Source organism: Felis catus, chromosome C2 (assembly GCF_018350175.1).
Source record: "Felis catus isolate Fca126 chromosome C2, F.catus_Fca126_mat1.0, whole genome shotgun sequence".
In the NCBI taxonomy this organism is placed as follows: Eukaryota; Metazoa; Chordata; class Mammalia; order Carnivora; family Felidae; genus Felis; species Felis catus.
The window spans coordinates 134,508,153-134,528,309 of NC_058376.1; the positions used below are offsets into that span (position 1 = coordinate 134,508,153).

Below are 20,157 nucleotides of genomic sequence, written 5' to 3' on the forward strand. Positions count from 1 at the left end.
AATCAGACAAGGCTCCTCAAATGAGACCAAATTAACATAGGGCTAAAACAGTGGGTCTCAAACATGGGAGACGTCATCCCCTACAAAGCACATGTGGCAATGTCTGGAAACTCATTTATCACAAATGGAAGGTATTATTTGCATCTAATGGGCAGAGGCCAGGGATGTTGCTAACATCCTACAATGCACAGGATAGCCCCCACAGAAATGAATTATTCAGCCCAAAATGTCAACACTATTAGAAGAAGCAGTTGGAGTCAAAATAAGAGATAGCATTTAAGCAGGATGGAATGACATGAGTAAAAGAATGATAGCTACAATATACGATGTCTTTAATAAACCAGAATATGACTAGTGAAAGAATGGGGGGGGGGGCGGGGACGAGATTAGAAAACATAACTAGGCATAGACTGTGATGGGCCCACACAATAAGTCTGACAGACCAAGGAGATAAAGAAAAATGCCTATTATAATAACAAAAACATAAGACAGCTGAGGCGCAAAATAGCAACATACTTGATAAGAGACAAAATTGTAGATAGATGTAGACACTGATTTCCAGCAGTATGGCAGACTAGATTATCTTGATACTGTTATATATCACTTTTTAAAGTTAGTAGAAAAATCTATTTTAATGAATTGCTTAGCTAGCAAGAAAGTACAGTATTCACCTAAGCTATAAACAAAATAAACGTAGAATAAGCAAACCCAGAAAATAGCTTTTATCTTGATAGTAGGTGTCGCACTGCAGAAACTGGGCTTACATCCTGATGGCTCCACAAGCTCAGGAGACCGACTCTAAAAGTCTATCAAAAGGAAACCCTACATAAAGCTGTTACTCTGAAGGGCTATACCCTCATGTTAATAGCACCACAAAGATCTCCCTCCTGTTACCCTTTACAGTCATACCCACCCTTGGCCCCCACCATCCCTAACCCCTGGCAACCTCTAATCTCTCTGATCATCTCTAATTCTGTTATAGCAAGAATGTTTTATGAATTCTCTTGACACTGTAACCACAAAGTATAACCTTCACAAAGGTTCTCAGGATACACTCATGCTACTTGTAAAACCCAATAAACCTCATATGACAACGTTATTTAAAGTACTCTTAAATTGTTAGTACCCCGAGGCATCTGGGGGAAGAAGCATAGGCAAATTATTGGTGAAAGAAAGTAACTTCAATCCAGGCCTCAAAGAATCCACCAACTTTCAAAAACAACTCTACTCAAATTTTTAAAAAAGTCACAAAACATACAAGGAAACTAGACACAATGAATGAATCAACACAAACAAAAGACAGCAGGATTAGACTACAGATTCTTCAATTATTGAAAAGATTATACAATAAGGATGTTCCAAGCAATAGAAAAGCTTAAAATACATGTATGAGTTAAATAAATCCTCAAGAAATAAAAAACACAGGTTTTAATTTAGGGTAAAGTTAAATAGTAGACTCAATACAAATAAAGAATCACAAAGACTTTTAAAACCTATGTAAAAATTCAGTTCAGAGAGACGAAGAAAGAAAATATGTAAGAGCAACTAAGAAAAACAAAGAATAGAGTAAGAAGGCCTAACAAAATAATTCTGAAACCATCTGCGATGAAGAACCATTTTTCAAATTTTTAATCCACTGCAGACAAAAGCTATAAAATGTAATAAAAGTAAATTTGTTTTTTTTAAAATCTTGTACTTAGATATCATAGTAATAATCAAGTTGTTATTAAAAGTTTCTGAATGGTTACTCTGAATTTTTGTCCTTAATTCATCACAGACCAATGAAATCAGTTTGCAGACCAACACTGACCTGAAAATCACATTTGAAGTAGCAATGCTCTGAAACACAAACAGATCAAGATTAGAAAAGAATTTAAAAGAGAAAAGAGTAGAGGTAACACTGGAACAGATAATGGTTGAAAATTTCCCAACCTAAGTGAAGACACAGTTGGACAATCTAAGATGCAAGAAAAAAACAGATAATAAACATAATAAACAGGTAAACATGCGGTTAACTGGTTATCAGTGCAAAGGCTACAGCCACCACAATAACTGCAACACAATTCCAGACTTGCATTTTCTATCATTGTTTTTAAAAAACTAACGACTTGGCTAGATGTGCTCTAGTAGAGACAAATGGTCTCCGTAAAGAAAGTTATTGAGACCAGGTTTTAACAGCTAATGATTTCCTTTCCCACTGGAAACATTCTGGCCATACTTTCACTAACACTAAACTCTGTCCATGCTGCCACTCATACTAAATTGTGTTTGGTTTATTTAGAGCTATTTTTAATGTAACAAAAAAACACAAAACAACAATAAATATTCTTGTATCTTTAGAGTCTGAAAATATTTTCAATTATACTGAAATGAACAGGATTCCAATTTCCATTACCTGTCTTTTTCAATGTGAGGTGAGCTACAAAATACTTCAGCATACTTTACCTATCGAATCCTCTAAGCACAACAGATTCTTTGATTTCTAAACACAGTTCATTTAAAAGACACTGCTCAGACATCTAGCAGAAATCAAATGGAAATTCAAACCTACCTGAAAAAAAGAAATTATACCTCCTGAGGAAGAATCATAACTACTATTTGTGTAAGTGTTTGGTCATGTTTTCAAATGCTTGACACACATCTAATTGAAGCATCCCAATAACCCGATGGGATCCTGGTTTCACAGAACAGATATAATAAAGGCTAAAAGCTTAGAAAGTCAAAAAAGATGTTGAACGGCATCAAAAAACACACAAGGAAAGACATGTAAATTAAATGTAACAATATAAGGAGAAAAAGATACCCAAAATCTAACCAATGGCTGCTTCGCATCATACCCCATCACATGCAATTGAAAGGACAATCACTAGGCACACGTAGCAAATAAACTAAATGAAGTGATATACTAACCTATTTGATTCTGTATCACCAAATTCAAACAATTTATCAAGATTTTTAAAAATTTCACTGCTTATTGAATCTTAAGGTTCTTATTGGTGCTACATCTAAGGATATGGGAAAAAATTTTAATAGAAAACTGGGCTAAGCAGTTAAAACAACCATCAGGTAAAAGTGAGTAAAGGCTGAGAAAGGCAGAAACTGTCAGACCATTTTAAAAACCTCAGCGGTAAGGTCCTTAAATAAAATTTTTTTCCAAACTATTCCATAGGTATACAGATTCAAAGTTAATGCCTGAGCAGATAAAAGATACCAAACACCTTAACTTTGTAGTTTAGAATAAAGATGGATTTAAGCTGGAAATTTATGATGAATTTTTTAATGTATTATTTCAACTAGACACAATAGTCAGACCGTAAGAATATTTGGCCTTATAATTTAAAATTCTGACAACCCACCCCAAGTTTAACTAATCACCAATCCATTCCAATACAAAGAAAAATGAAATACTCCGTGGTGCCTTTTGAGTTTTTATTCAAACATAATTAAATTTGTGCGTATTCTTCTCAGCTTCTTCAAGTCTTCTTCGTGGAGAGAAAAAGGCAGACTTTAAAAACATACATACAGGGGGCGCCTGGGTGGCTCAGTCGGTTAAACAGCCGACTTCAGCTCAGGTCATGATCTCGTGGTCCATGAGTTCGAGCCCCGCGTCGGGCTCTGTGCTGACAGCTCAGAGCCTGGAGCCTGTTTCAGATTCTGTGTCTCCCTCTCTCTGACCCTCCCCTGTTCATGCTCTGTCTCTGTCTCAAAAATAAATAAACGTTAAAAAAAAATTAAAAACATACATACATACATATACATATCCAGACATAAAAATGTTCCCATAATTGTAAGCTTCTCACTGGTACTTCCTGATTGTTACTTAAAACATAAAAGTGAGGGGCGCCTGGGTGGCGCAGTCGGTTAAGCGTCCGACTTCAGCCAGGTCACGATCTCGCGGTCCGTGAGTTCGAGCCCCGCGTCAGGCTCTGGGCTGATGGCTCGGAGCCTGGAGCCTGTTTCCGATTCTGTGTCTCCCTCTCTCTCTGCCCCTCCCCCGTTCATGCTCTGTCTCTCTCTGTCCTAAAAATAAATAAAAAACGTTGAAAAAAAAAAAAAAACGTAAAAGTGAACAAGTAAATAAATTTTTAAGGTAATACTAAAAATCAATGTTCTTTTAAAATACATTATTAAGGGGCGCCTGGGTGGCTCAGTCAGTTAGTTAAGTGTCCGACTTCAGCTCAGGTCATGATCTCAGTTTGTGGGTTTGAGCCCCACATCAGGCTCTGCACTGACTGTGTAAAGCCTGCTTGGGATTCATTCATTCTCCCTCCCTCCCTCCCTCTCTCTCTCTCTCCAAAGTAAATAAAAATAAAATAAAATAATAAAATATATTATTAAGTAAAAGCAAATTGCAAAGATCTTTCTATGGCATCCATTAAAACAAGCCACAAAGCCAAAATTCTTCATCATAAACATTTGTAAATGGCTTAAAATTGGGGGGAAATAAAGGTTAGTACTTTTCACCTCTTGAGCTTACAACAGGGACAACACTCTAGTAACTAAAATCACTGACATCTAAAGATTAATATCCTAAGTCAGAGAATCAAAAGCTTTCCCACCAAAACACCTCTAATAAGCACCTCAACAGGCAAAAAATTCACATACATGGGGATCTGGGAACAGAGGCCAAAATTGCTAACAGTTATCATTAGTTTTCTTCAGCAAGTATTATCTTAAAATAATTATGTTAATTCTTTCCCATTCCATAATATCTCAGCTCGAAAAGAATGCACCATGTTTGTCCTACTTCCTCACTAGAAAGGGTACATACAGTTAAGGGTCTCGCTCTTCTGCTCAAACCAGAACCTCATGCCTCTGTTCAGCGGAGCACAGATTTTATACATGAAGAAAGCTAATTCTAATAAATTTCTGGGTTTAATCAGCTATTCTTTTCCATAAACACTAAATCCACCAAAGAATTAACTCTACCTTTACACACACACCACTAGTAAGTTGTTCTTTTAAAATTTTTTAACCAACGCTTATTGCTTGAATAGTTCAGCCTTAAAACGTATCACATATTATAGAAAAATAATTGGTAACCATGTTATAGCCAACTCTTTCTTCAGTAATTAAGGAATAACTCTAGCATTAAATTGCAAATATTAGCAAGAAAATCAAATGGAGATAGTTCATGCCTTGTTCTCACCTAATTATGAAAATTATCTAAAAAGGTTATATGACTTATTTCAAATTCTATATAGTTAGAAGTTATAACTATTCATAATTATACATTTGAGCTTAAATTATCTTAAATTAAATATTCTGAATTTAAATTATCTTTATGAATTTTATAATTAAGCCAGTCTTATCATTTGTATTAAATCCTTTAACAAAAAAATTATATCTAATCTGAAATTTTAAGAACTATTTTTTAAAACAGTCATTAATTTTCAGTCACCTTTTGATTGGATTGCCATTTACATATAAAGAAATACAGGGTAGTATTTTTGCATTTAAGTTCTAACAAAGGTAAATAAAAATCATTAACTAAAGGTTATTTTAAGTTTTTAAATTTAAATTAGTGGGTTTCCTAAACTTCTGGATAATTTTTGGTAAATGCTTTTTGTTTAAAATTATAAACTTCCACATAATTATAAATGCAATTTTAATCTAAGTTTTTTAATTTGACATAATTTAAATTCAAAAGTATCATGAATAGTTATTATAACATTTAATTACACTGTGTTTGAGACATTTATTTTTATATCACTTTAAGAAAAAAATTACAGGTCATGTCCTATCTCTACTCTATTTTACTATCAATAGATTTTATCACACATGAAAATTGATCCTTATGTTCCAAATATATATACATATATATACATATATATATAGGGTATAACATTATATCCATTTTCTCTCTTCAATAACATTTACAAAAATTGTCACAGTGAACTTAGTCAAAAAATGTGAGTTAAGATATTAAAGTACATTTTATGGGTAAAGTTCCTAGAATCCTTAGATATCTAAATTTAATTTCCTGAATAGTTACTGAAAAGATTAAACTACTATAATCAAACACTTTTACAACAATAAAAAAAATTAATTCAACAAAATGTCCACATAGGAGAAATATTTTATGTTTCTGCCAAAAGCCCAATTATTTCGATATATGCCAATACACAAAAATCAGGTAAAACAAAATACATAGTTGTGGGGAATTCTGTATGTCAGCTTTTACTTTTATGAATTAAGCACAAATCTAGTGGTTAACGGCCGTTAATACAGTTTCTCTACAACTATACACATAAGTTAAATAAAATAAACAATGAATACATAAAAGTAGTTCCACTTCTATCCATAAGAAGCCAAGTTAACTTCCTGAGCAGAAAGAATTGAAAAAGGAACATGCTAAATAACATGAAACCTAAATGCAGATAAAGCTGTAAATCGAATTCAATGGATAAGTTTTTGAGAAATTTCGGAACTATAAAATAAATTTATACACACACACACACACACACACACACACACACACATATATGTACACACACACATATATATATAACACAAATATCTATGTTTCCCCAACCAGAATTTATAACAAATGACATTCACATTATGAATTCAAACTCACATAACTATGAACCTTTATTTGTTTCACTTTATGTGCATTTATTAAAGAAGAAGCAGAGATAAAATTAAAGTCCACTGTTCATCATTCCCAGTGCTATTTCCTTCTTCTTACCTCTTTATTAGCAACCATTGTCATGAGATTGACATACAGCCTCCTAATTCATTTTCGACATTTTTATCTACATATTTAAGTGAGTCGTGTTTTGTATATTTTTTCAATTTTCATAAATGGTATCATAGTGAAAATACTTGGTTTTTCATTCAACATTATCTTTGAGATCTAAATATAGATATACTTCATTCCTTTCAACTGTTATGACATACTGAATCACAGGCGCATACTACATTTTATTTATCCATCATCCACCAACGGACATTTAGATTGTTTCTATTTTTGCACTATCACAATGCTTTAATGAATATCCTTGAACAAATCTCCATGTTCATACATAATACCATGTGAGCTTTGTTCTCCAAAGTAAGGTTTCTCAACCTCAGCACTACTGACATTTTTGGAATGAGTAATTCTCTATTGTGGAGGTCTGTCCTGTGAACTGTAGGACATTTGGCAGCATCCTTGATCTCTACTCACTAGATGCCTCCCCAGATGTGACAATCAAAACCATCTCCAGGCATTGCCAAATGTCCCTTGAAAGGTAAAAATGCCCTGGTTGAGAATCACTGTTCTAAGGTATAGTTGAAAGTAGAATTTTTGGGTTATATATATATTTTCCATTTTACTGAATACTGCACAACTGTTCTCTAAACAGCCATATCAACTTACACTCCCATCAGCATATAATACCTCTGATTTCCAAATATCCTTGCCAAAACTTGATAATGTGTACCAATTTAAATCTTTCCAGCAAAATAAATCATTAATTTCCCAAAAGGAGACTGCCACTGCAACTATTAACTTCAAGAAAAAAGGTTCACAGATGCCACTTCCAAGAAATCATAACTAAAAACCCTAACCTTAAATGGGGAACTGACTTACATTATAGCCCCTTCTCATTTTACTTTGCCTCTTTTCTGCTAAGTGAATTTTTCTTGACCGAGTTAATTTTAACTTTATAGTGTTAGTTTTCTAGAAGCTTCAAAATTATGATCCTTGGTCCACATTTCTTAAAACTTTCAATACCATACAGAGTTTTAAATAACTGACTTTAAGTATTTCAATTGGTGTCCTCACTTGTGAAAGGTTCCTCACTCTAACACTTCTAAATTGATCATCTCTACATATAAAAGTAGGCTAGAGATATACAAGTGGACATTCACGATGGAAATATCTTTTACCAAATACCCTATCTGTAAAGGAATCTACTCAGCAATTGATTCTAAAACTAGAAATCAGACTGAATCAAGACAGTGGACTAAACACACGTTGTAGCTTCCTACCTCATAGCAAATCTACAGAAATTAGATCTGAAATACGTGGTTCCTGACTGACAACCCCCTGTAAATGTCAACTGTAATTCTTGCTCATCAGTTCTATCAGTTCTGCATTGTTTTTTAATATAAATTCTACTCTGGGGTAAGCAGTCTTGTATGGATTCCTCTTAGTGGCACCAAAAGAACCTTGTCTAAGACAGCAGCATAATGAAACGATGATTCCACTGATAACGATTCCAACCCTGACCAGACTGAAAACTCAGGAGGTAGACCAGAAGCTAAAAGGAATACCAGAAAGATAGAAAACAAATTTTACCTTAAGTAAAAACAACAAACAAAAACAACAACAACAAAAAAAACCCAAAACACTGTATTTGCTGCAAAATACAGAAGTTTCTCTGAGAATAGTACAAAAGCTAGGATATTTGAAGCTAGGGGAGTCTGAAGGCTATCACCAGCACAAAGACTAAGAATATCAGGCATCAGGGACCTCCACACTGCTCGCCCCCATATCCCAAGGCCAAGCAGCCAGTAAGAGATAAGAGAGGTATCTGTGTGTCTTCTCCCACCCACCTGCCCTCCAAAAAGGAGGAGTGTGGACCCTTGGTAAAAACCAGTTTGTAGAAGATGGGTACCCAACCTAAAAAATATGTAACTCAACATTTTACTATTGAAGGTTTCTGAGAAAAAATGATCAAATTAATGTTTTAGGAAGATTAATCCAGTATTATTTAACAAGGATGAACAAAGAAGAGGGAAGAATACAGACAGGAAAGCCAGTCAGGAAACGGTACAGGTAAGTAAGAACCTGAAATCCAAGAACTTAACAGAAAACATAGATTAACCTAGACATACTGATTAAGAACAGAAAGAACCTGTTGAACAATTTGCTGTTATGAGAGAGGAAAAGATAAAGACTGCTTCATTCATTTATTTTCAGAAAATGCTTACTATAAGTTTTATTACAATATCCCTAGCACTTAGCATTATTAAATCAATCTGAGATAAGTCAAAAGTAACCCTTAAGATTTGAGGCTTGAAGGACACCTGGGTGCTTCAGTCGGTTTGAGTGTCTAACTTCGGCTCAGGTCATGATCGCACAGTTCAAGAGTTCGAGCCCCGCGCTGGGCTCTGTGCTGACAGTTCAGAGCCTAGAGCCTGCTTCCAATTCTGTGTCTCCCTCTCTCTCTTCCCCTCCCCTGCTCAAGCTCACTCACTCTCTCTCTCTCTCTCTCTCTCTCAAAAGTAAGTAAAAATATTAAAACAATTTTTAAAAAAAGATTCGGGGCTTCAGAAAGTAGTATGAGGCAAATAATGAGCAAATTCTGGAGAGAACACTTGATTTTAAAAGACTAGTTGATTATTTCGGTTTTAGAAATGCTGAGTTTTTTTTAGTTTTATTTTTATGTAAAAAAACTTTTTGTACCAAATATATTTATAAAAGTTTTTACCTTTGTATGATGAGGTATTTGATATGTGCAAAGAATCTGATAAGAATATATGTAAAATATACCATAAAGCACAAAAATAAAATGAATGATAAACTCATCTCTGATCTAAAAAGTAGAGTATGAACAGTATCTTTAAGTTCTTGTTGTGTTCATCCCGAATTTTAACCTGCCCCACATTCCACATAGGAAATCACTGTACTAAATTTTTACTTAATCATACCCTTACCTTTCCTTAGTGTTTTACCCTGTTTCTGTATCATTAAACACTATGTTTAGTGTTTAACTTGTTTCTACTTTCCGATTAAAAACAGAATCATACTAGAAGGCATACCTTATTTTATTGTGCTTAGCTTTATTGTGCTTCACAGATACTGCCTTTTTTTTTTTTCCAACAAACTGAAGGTTTGTGGCAACCCTGCATCAAGCAAGTTTATCAGTACAATTTTCCCATCAGCTGCTCACTTCATGTCTCTGTCTCACACTTTTGGTAATTCTCACAGTATTTCAAATTTTTTCATAATTATATTTATTATGGTGATCTATGATCAGTGATTATGACTCAATGAAAGGTCAGATGATGGTTGGCATTTTTTAGCACTAAAGTATTTTTTAATTAAAATATGTACGTTTTTTTGGACATGATACTACATTTAATAGACTAACTGTAAACTTTTATAAGCACTGAGAAGTCAAAAAATTCATCTGACATGCTTTCTTGCAATATTTGCTTACTGAAGAGATCTGGAACCAAACAGGCAATACCTCCACGGAATACCTGTACACGTGTTTCCCAGTGAAGACACACTATTTTTTCACTATATACGATTCTACGATAATCAATGTGGGTATATGTGGCTATAGGTCATTCATCTGTGGTATTCTGTAACACTTCAATATGCTACTGTATGAACACTTTTAATGTACATCACAACTTCCTCACCCCTTCTCCTGCTGATGTATATTTGACTGTTTCTAAGTTCATGCTATTATAAATAATGTTTCTAACAAATCACTCTTGAACACCTCTCCTGTTACACACATCCAAGAATTTTTCTTACATAACCAGAAGAGAGATTTTGTCACAGGTTACATGCACGTTCAATTTTAAAGACAATGCCAAATTATTTTCACTTTATTTTTTTTAACGTTTTATTTATTTTTGAGTGACAGAGACAGAGTGCAAGCGAGGGAGGGGCAGAGAGAGAGGGAGACACAGAATCTGAAGCAGGCTACGGGCTCAGAGCCATCAGCACAGAGCCCAGCGCAGGGCTCAAACTCACAAACCCGTGGGATCATGACCTGAGCTGAAGTCAGATGTTTAACTGACTGAGCCACCCAGGTGCCCCTCATTATTTTCAAAGAAGAGTTATTTAAGTTAGAAAGCCAGTACACCAAAGAACATAAGCAATGTAAAACACATGCCTAATTAAATTTGAATCACAGGTAAGCACTCAAATCCACATTAAAAATAATCATCACCATTCTGTTATTCTGTAATGCCCAGAATTACAAGTTAAAATTATATAAGCATCTCACAGGAAACTGTCTCCTCATTCCCTTCTGTTTGCTCAGTGGATATTTTCATCACAATATGTCATTCTCTTAGATGAGGTTTTCTGGGTGGCAATAATAAAAACCTATACAAAGGTACTTAGCCCTAAGTGGAAACTTATATTAAATAAAGGTATCTCACAGAACTGATAAGCAGGAATTACAGTGGGAGCTGGAAATCAGGAACTACAAAAATGTCAAGAATTAAAGATATTCTAACCCTCTGGAACAAAACTGCCTCTCAAAGGTGAGAGATAGTTTGTCCCTGACAGTGGACTTCATTTTGCTCTCCACACACCAGTCCCCTCTGCCGTTTCTCTGTGACCATAGGCTAACCGTAGTTGTTTATGCCCCAGTTACACATTTTTCTAGAAGAAAAGACCAAAAGAATCTGTATCTTTGCCTTCTAACAATTCCAAGTTGCTGAAAAACTGCTTAGCCTCATTTTGCAAAGGGGTCTACCTACGGTCCCAACAGCTATATGTACTGGGAATATCAGGATCCTGCTCTTAACAAACACAGCTCTAGAGACCTACTGTTAAAGCAAAGGCAGCAATTCTCAGATGAGGGCCTAAGATGAGCAGATAACATAGAAAGCATCTACAACAACAACCAAGGGAAAAAAGTGACAAGTAAAATGGATTGTAACTATGAGAAACATAACCGTTAATTCCACACAACTCATGGACTCCTGTAATCAGCATTCAAAAGTCAAACATATAAATACCCAATGCTCATTCTGATAGGAAATACCAGCAGTTTGCTCTCTCATTTTTCTCTGCCTGCCCCTTAAGTATAGTTTACAACTATGATACCAAAAGCACAAGTAGCAAAAGGAAAAATATAAACATCACTAAAACTTAAAACTTTTGTGCTTCAAAGTACAACTCAACACTTCAACAAAGTGAAAAGACAGCCCACAGAATAAGAGAAAATGTTTCTAAATCATTTGTATAATAAGGGACTTGTATCTAGAATAAAGAACCTTAAAATTCAATAGAAAGACAACCCAGTTTAAAACTAGGCAAACGATCTAAATAAACAAATCTCCAAAGAAGATACACAAATGCCCAATAAACACCAAGGGGCGCCTGAGCTGCCCAGTCAGTTAAGCATCCAACTTTGGCTCAGGTCACGATCTCATGGTTCAGGAGTTTGAGCACTGCATCAGGCTCTCTGCTGTCAGTACAGTGCCTGCTTTGGGTCCTCTGTCCTCATCTCTCTCCCTGTCCCTCCCCCCTCTCAAAAACAAATAAGCATTTTTTTAATGCCCAATAAACACCTAAAAAGATGCTCAACATCATTAGACATCAGAAAATTACAAGTCAAAACCACAATGAAAAATAAAATCAGCAAAATGGCAAAGTAGGGAGCTTCAAGTTCTCTCACCTGACAAACATCAACAAACAAGCAGTAAATGCCACAACCAACTTTGTTAAACTATGGAGAACAGGTAAAGGTGTACAACAACTAAGCAAATGACAAATCAAGAAAGAGACAATTTCAAAACCTGGCAGAGCAGCAACCTTAATCTATGGTCCCAGTACGGAATCCTGGTCCCAGAAACAGAACAGACTTTATTCACAAATTTGTGTGAATATCTGGTCTCACCTTCTAGGGGCTACCTGAAGGGCTGATGCAAGCTGCTCATTTCTGTTTCACCTAACTCAGAACTCTAGCTAGAAAACCAATAGTCATCTGAAAACAGAGCAAGAAGAACCACCTAAAAATGCTTGGAACAAAAGTTACTATCTAAGCACATAATAAATCACTTAAAGCACAGTAGCAAAAGATTTCTTTGACAAATTAAGAGTACAGATGGAAATATGAAGACTATATGCATGCCCACAACAGTATACATGCTCAGAAAAAACCTGAGATCCCTAAACTTCCACCTTGGACTGACCACTGGGCTCAGTGCAAGCCTGGCTAAGTGAAGGACTGCCCCAACACAGAATTGGGAAAGGTATTCATTCTTCTATATGTTTGTTCAGAATATTTTAGCTTTTGTTTTAGTTGCTGGTATTCAAGGCAGTCTCTGTCAAAACACTGGCTGAACACAAGCTAAGGAACAAAGAATTTACCATACATGACAAGGAATAAAGTCTTTGCCCCCCCCCCCCTCCAAAAAGTGGTTTGAGAAAAAAAATCACTTAAAAAAATGGACTATTAGAGCCTTTAACAAACAAACAAAAAAACCTTAAGGGGAAAATACAAATGGCAGAGTTATCACATTATAATATTCATATGCCCAGTTGCCAACTACAAACACAAATCACAAAGCATAGAAAGAAACAGGAAAATATGGCCCATCCAAAGGAAGAAAATTGACAAGAATATCCCTGAGAAAATCCCATATAAAATACTTACTAGAAAAGCCTCAAAACAAGTCTTAAATATATTCAAAAAGCTTAAACATGAAAAAGAACAAAAACAATTCAAAAAACCATGCATTAACAAAATTAGAGCATCGACAAAGAAACAGAAGTTACAAAAAGGAAGCAAGCAAATTCTAAAACTGAAAAGCAAATGAACTACAATGAAAAAACAGAAATCACTAGAGTGACTCAAGAGCAATTTCAGCAACAGAAGAAGAATCAGTGAGCTTGAATGTAGGACATCTGTAATTGAGTCTGGGAGAGAGAAAAAAAATGAAAAAAAAAGAACAGGACCTAGGAGATACAGTGAGACACCATCAAGCAGACCAACATAGACAATACGGGAGTCTCGAGGGGAAGAGAAGGAAAGGAACAGAGTATTTGAAAAGATCAAAACTCTTCCCACATTAGACGAAATCCATGAATCTACAAATCCAAGAAGCTCGATAAGTGCTAGGTAGGATAAACTCAGAGACCCACTCTAATAAAATTGTTGAAGCCCAAAGACAAAGAGAGAATCTTGAAAGTACCATGACAGAAGTGACTCATCATGTACAGGGAAGCCTCAATAAGATTAATGGCTCATTTCTCTTCAGAAACCATGCAGGCCAGAAGGCAGTGGAATGACAAGTTTAGGTACTGAAAGAAGAAACTCTGAGATGGTTCTTTTTATGTGTCAACGTGACTGAGTACCCAGTCAAATACCTGAGTACCCAGATATTTGGTCAAACATTATTCCAGATATATCTGTGACAGTGTTTCTGGCTAAGGTTAACATTTGAATTGGTAGACTGAGTAAAGCAGGTTGCCCTCCATAACATGGGTAAGGCCTCATCCAGATAATCGAAGACGAACATTGAACAAAAAGGCTGAGTAAGAATGAACTCCTCCTGCCTGAGTGCTTTGAGCTGAGTCTCAGTCTTTTCCTGACTTTGGAGTTGAACTGAAACACTGGCTCTCCTTAGATCTGGAGCCTGTCAATATTTAGACTAAAACTTATATCATTAGCAATCCTAGTTCTCAGGCCTTCAGACTCTGACAGGAACTACACCATTGGCTCTCTTGGGTCTCCAGCTTACTGACTGCAGATCTTGGGACTTCTCAGCCCCCCAAAATCACTAGAGACAATTCCTTATAATGCATGCCTAAGAAAATAATGTATGTGCATGCATGTATACACACATACACTCTATTGGTTCTGATTCTCTGGAAAACCCTGCCTAATACAACTGTCATCCAAGAATTTTGTATCTGCCAAAAACATCCTTTAAAAATAACAGAGAAATTAAGACATTCCCAGATAAAACAAAAGTTAACACAGTTCACTACCACTAGACCCATCCTACAAGTAACGCTAAAGGGAGTTGTTTAGTCTAAATGAAAAACACTAGAAAGGAACTCAAAGCCATATGAATAAAGATCTCCAAGAAAGGTAAAACACAAATATAAAGACCACTATTATGGTACCTCTTACTTGTAGCCTCATTTGTTATTTCCTACAAGATTTAAAATACATTTTAAAAATTATAAATATGTTATTGGGATACCATGTATAAAGATGCATCCTGAAACAAAAACAACATAAAGCATGGGAGAACAGAGGTATTATAGGCACAGGAATTTGTATGCCATTACAGTTAAGCTGGTATCAATTTGACCTAGACTGTTATAAATTTAGAATGCCAGAAGTCATCCTCACGGTAACCACAAAGAAATATCTAAAAATATATACACAAAGAAATAAGGAGGGAATCAAAACAATTCACTACAAAAATCAAGTAAACATACAAAAAAAGACAGTAATGGAGGGGCAAAAATGGAATAAGACATTCAGGAAACACCTAACAAAATAGCAGAGGCACGTGCTTCTTTATCAGCAATTATTTTAAATGTGAACAAAAAAACATCCAACAGAACAGAAGAATAAACAGTTCTACAATAATAGTTGAAGATTTCAATCCACTACTTTCCATAATGGATAGAACATCCAGCAAGAAGATCAATAAGGAAAAAAGAGAACATAACCAACACTATAAACTAATTAGACTTAATAGGCACATATAAAATACTCTACAGAACAACAATATATTCATCCCATGTGCATATGAAAACATTCTCCAGGAAAGACTATACATTATACCACGAAACAAGTCTCAATAATTTAAAAAGACTGAAATTATACAAAGAATCTTTTCTGACCACAATGGAATAAAGCTAGACATCAATTACAGAAGGAAATTTCATAAATATGTAGAAATTAATACATCCTAAACAACCAGTTGGTAACAGAAGAAATCACAAGAGAAATCAGAAATTAGAGACAAACAGAAACGCAAAACATATCAAAACTTATACTATACATTGAGGTTGTGCTCAAATGAGTATTTATACCTGTAAATGCCTACATTAAGAAGAAAGATCTCAAATCAATAATCTAACTTTACACCTTGAGAACTGAGAAAAAGAAGAGCAAACTAAACCCAAAGCTATCAGAAGAAAGGAAATGATCAGAGATAAAATTAAGAAAACCATATAATCAACAAAACCAAGAACTATTCTTTGAGATCAATAAAATTGACAAACCTATGGCTAGAAAAAAAAAGACACAACTAAAATCACAGATGAAAGTAGAAACATTACTATAGACCTTAGAGAAACAAAAAGGATAAGAAAATAATGTAAACAATTTTATGCCAACAAATTAGATAACCCAGAGGAATGGACAAATTGCTAGAAATATACAAATTACATAAACTGACTCAAGAAGAAAAAGAAAAATCTCAACAACCTAAACTACTAGAGATTGAATCAGTAATTAAAAACCTCCTGATAAAGAGAAGTCCAGGACCAGATGGCTTCACTAGTGAATTATACCAAACATTTAAAGAATTAACACCGGGGCGCCTGGGTGGCGCAGTCGGTTAAGCGTCCGACTTCAGCCAGGTCACGATCTCGCGGTCCAGGAGTTCGAGCCCCGCGTCGGGCTCTGGGCTGATGGCTCAGAGCCTGGAGCCTGTTTCCGATTCTGTGTCTCCCTCTCTCTCTGCCCCTCCCCCGTTCATGCTCTGTCTCTCTCTGTCCCAAAAATAAATAAACGTTGAAAAAAAAATTAAAAAAATAAATAAAAAAAAATAAAGAATTAACACCAATTCTTTTTCAAACTCTTACAAAAAATTAGTGAGAAGGGAACACTTCCCAACTCATTCTATGAAGCCAGTATTACTCTGACACCAAGGACAAAGGTTTCACATAAAAAGGAAACTACAGACCAGTATCCTTTTGACTATAATCAGGAATGTCCAACAAAGTTGTAACAAGCTAAACCCAGTGGCATATTAAAAGGACTGTACATCATGACCAAGTAGAGTTTATCCCAGGAATTCAAGGATGACTCAACATAACAAAAATCAGTCAATGTGATACACCTTAATAAAATGAAGGGAAAAAAGCACATGATCATCTCAACCGATGCAGAAAATGCACTTAACAATATTCAGACAACCCTTTCATTATAAAAACAGTTAGAAAATGAGGAATTAAGTGAACTTCCTCAGGATAAAGGGCACTTACCAAAAATCCACAGCTAACAGCATATTCATGGTGAAAGACTGAACCTTTCCTCCTTAAGATCAGGACAAAGACTAGGATGCCTATTTTTACTACTACAATTCAACAATGTACCCAAAGTTCTAGCCAGAGCAATGAGACAAGAAAATGTGAAAAATAAAAGGCACCCAAATTGGGAAGAAGTAAAACTATCTCTAGTCACAAATGAAATGATCCTACGTTTGTATAACAAAATTCCAAAGAATCCATAAGAAAGCCACTAGACCAAATAAACAATTTCTGCAAAGTTGCAGGTTACAAGATCAACATACAAAAATCAGTTGTGTTTTTATCTATCTTCAATGAATGACCCAAAAACACAATTTAAAAAGTTATTCTATTTACAAAACCAGCAAAAAGAATAAAATACCCAGAAATAAATTTAGCTAAGGGAAAGACTTATACACTGAAATTTAGAAAAGAATGCTAAAAGAAATTAGAGTTGACCTAAATAAGTGTTAAGATATTCTACACTCGTGGGTAGGAAAACTTGATATTGCTAAGATATAAATACTATTCAAAGTGATCTACAGATTCAGTGCAATCTCTATCAAAATCCCAATAGCCCTTGTTGCAGAAATGGCAAAGCCTATGGCTAAACAACACGGAATTTATTTAGAGATAATGAAATGTTCTAAAAACTGACACCTGGGAGGCTCAGTCAGTTGAGCATCCAACTCTTGATTTCAGCTCAGGTCATGATCCCCAGGTCATGGGATCAAGCCCCATGTTAGGCTCCATGCTGAATGTGCTGCCTGCTTAAGATTCTTTGTCTCTCCCCCTCTACCCCTTTTCCTCACTCACATGCCCTATAAATAAAATAAAAAACAGCTGATTAAAAACTGATTGTAGGGGAGCCTGGGTAGCTCAGTTGGTTGAGCGTCCAATTCTTAATTTCAGTTCAATTCTTGATCTCACAGTTGGTGGAATCAAGCTCCACATCAGGCCTTGCCCTAACAGCACAGAGCCTGCTTGGGATTCTCTCTTTCTCTCTCCCCCAAAACACATAAATATTTTTTAAAAAATAGATTATAGTGATGGCTGAACAACTCTGAAAATCTTAAAGCCAATGAATCGTACACTTTTAAATAAGTGGTTGAGATAGACTATACATGCCCAAAACAATTAAAATTGTTCAAATATATATACATACATATATATATATACACATGCATATATATACGTGTATATACATGCATATGTATATATATGCATGCATATATATATATACACATATGTGTGTGTATATATACATATGTGTATATATATATATTTCTCCTTCACTAATATTCTCCATTTACTCTCTTCATGGATCTCTAAAATGTATTCATTTATAACACTGTCTAGCTGATATCTCCTAAATCTTTGCCATCAGCCCTGACCTTTCTCCTAAACTCAAGACCTAAATACCCACACTTCCTGCTGTATTCATGACAAGAGGAGTCACGTCAGTCACAAAGTTCAAATTGATTTTCAGACTTCAACACACTGTTTCAGCTAACAGGTCTTTTCCTCCCATACCAGTAATTCTGGTATCTCTCCGTCACCACCACCTACTCTACCCCCCACATTCAGTAACCAATTTCTGTCAGTTCTACCTCTGTAACATCTTTGCTTTCAACAAAGTCATTTTTTCAAAACAGCATAATTTCCTTTCCTTCAATTCCTCTTCTCTCCAATATAGCAACATATTCCCAAATATCGGTCAAGAAATTCACAATATAATATGTACCATACCTTCCCCTTTTAAAACCCTTCAATAGCTTCCCACTCACTACAGAATAAAATTCCCCTTCTCCACAGCTTTATCTACAAAACCTTTTATATGTCATTCTTGAACACACACACACACAAAAAAAAAAAAAAAAAAAAAAAAAAAAAAAACCCCACTTACCATTACTTTAGCACATCATGGCTTTCTTGCCCAGGTGCTTCTTCTTAGAACTTCATTTGACTTAACTAAATTCCTCATCCTCCAAAACAGAGATGCCTTTATTATTCTCTCAAAATATACTTTTCTTCAAGTTTAAGATGTCATCAAATTATAGACATCTGTCAATGTTAGAAATGTTAAAATGTGGAAAAAAATATATGCCTTAGACACAGTAAAATACAATAAATATCTTCTTCCTCTTAATTTCCTCAATACAATGTTTGGATTTCATTAACTTATATCTCAGGCCTCATATTATGAATTAATGTCTGTTGACCACTTTAGATTACAGACTTTGTGATGACAAAAATTCTGTCTTGCTCATCTATGATACAGTAGCAATCCCATTAGAGTTTGAGTAAGACAACCCAGACCAGAGTGTGTAAAGAAAGAAAATAGCACTAATAACATCTATCTCACATTCATTATCAGAATAAATTACAGAATATACATTAAAATCAATGTGTAAAGTGGATCTTATTCAAATGCAGGATTTTGGTATTTTAAAAGATATATTTACTAAAATTAAATGTCACACTGCAAATCTGTCACTCTTCAATATCAGAAACTACATTAAGGAATACAGGAAATTTTTCTCAAGGAAATTTCTACAGGAAATTGCTTCATCCTATAATACTTCAGTAACAGAACAATCACCTGACTCTAGGAGAACAAAGCACTCCTCCAGCACTCCAAAGCAGACTAGTGAGTGTACAATTAGTGAATGTATCCTATGCCTGCTTCTAGAGAGCAGAGTCTGTGACTTATTCCTGTTTCTGGTCCTAGGATTCTCAAAAAGAACAAATAACAGAGTATCCAAAAAGGCATGCGTAGTTTGAAAACAAAACAACACTTCATCCATTTCTTTATTTTGAAAGTTGTATTAGTTTGAATTTTCAAACATAAAAGAAGGGTATATCAAAGTAGAGCATAGGCACTGACATGAAATGAATGACTAAGACATGAGGCTACCTTTGAGAGTTTCATGTCCATCACTCCTCTATTGCCTGGACCAGTAGAATATTCCTCTTTTCAGGTCTCCTACCTCTAGATCTCACCCTCCTGAACCCAGCTTTTACACTTAGGGAAAATTACAGCAACAAAAAAGCTAATCAGTCCACTTCACTACCCCTCCAACAGTTGCCTATCTGCTTGTGAACAAAAACAACCTGGCCTCTCCCAAGGCCCATGTTTTGAGCCAAACTTGAATCTCTAGCAAGTGACTGAAATTTCTTAAGCTCTTTCAAGCTTTTGAGCCTTTGCTCAA

At 35.1% G+C, this 20,157-nt stretch overlaps 1 protein-coding gene across 10 annotated transcripts in view; it reads right to left on the bottom strand.

Moving 5' to 3' along the window:
* Nucleotides 1–20,157, bottom strand: part of TBC1D5 (TBC1 domain family member 5) — a 545,542-nt gene that overhangs the window by 505,541 nt on the left and 19,844 nt on the right. For 3 of the 10 annotated variants that reach the window (XM_019810745.3, XM_045037661.1, XM_045037660.1), the window contains exon 1: nt 18,852–19,025. The exons of the other annotated variants lie outside the window; for them this stretch is intronic. The gene's annotated coding sequence lies outside the window, so the exon portion shown is untranslated. Of the gene's footprint in view, nt 1–18,851; nt 19,026–20,157 lie in introns of those variants that run through there. 10 annotated transcript variants of the gene reach the window in all.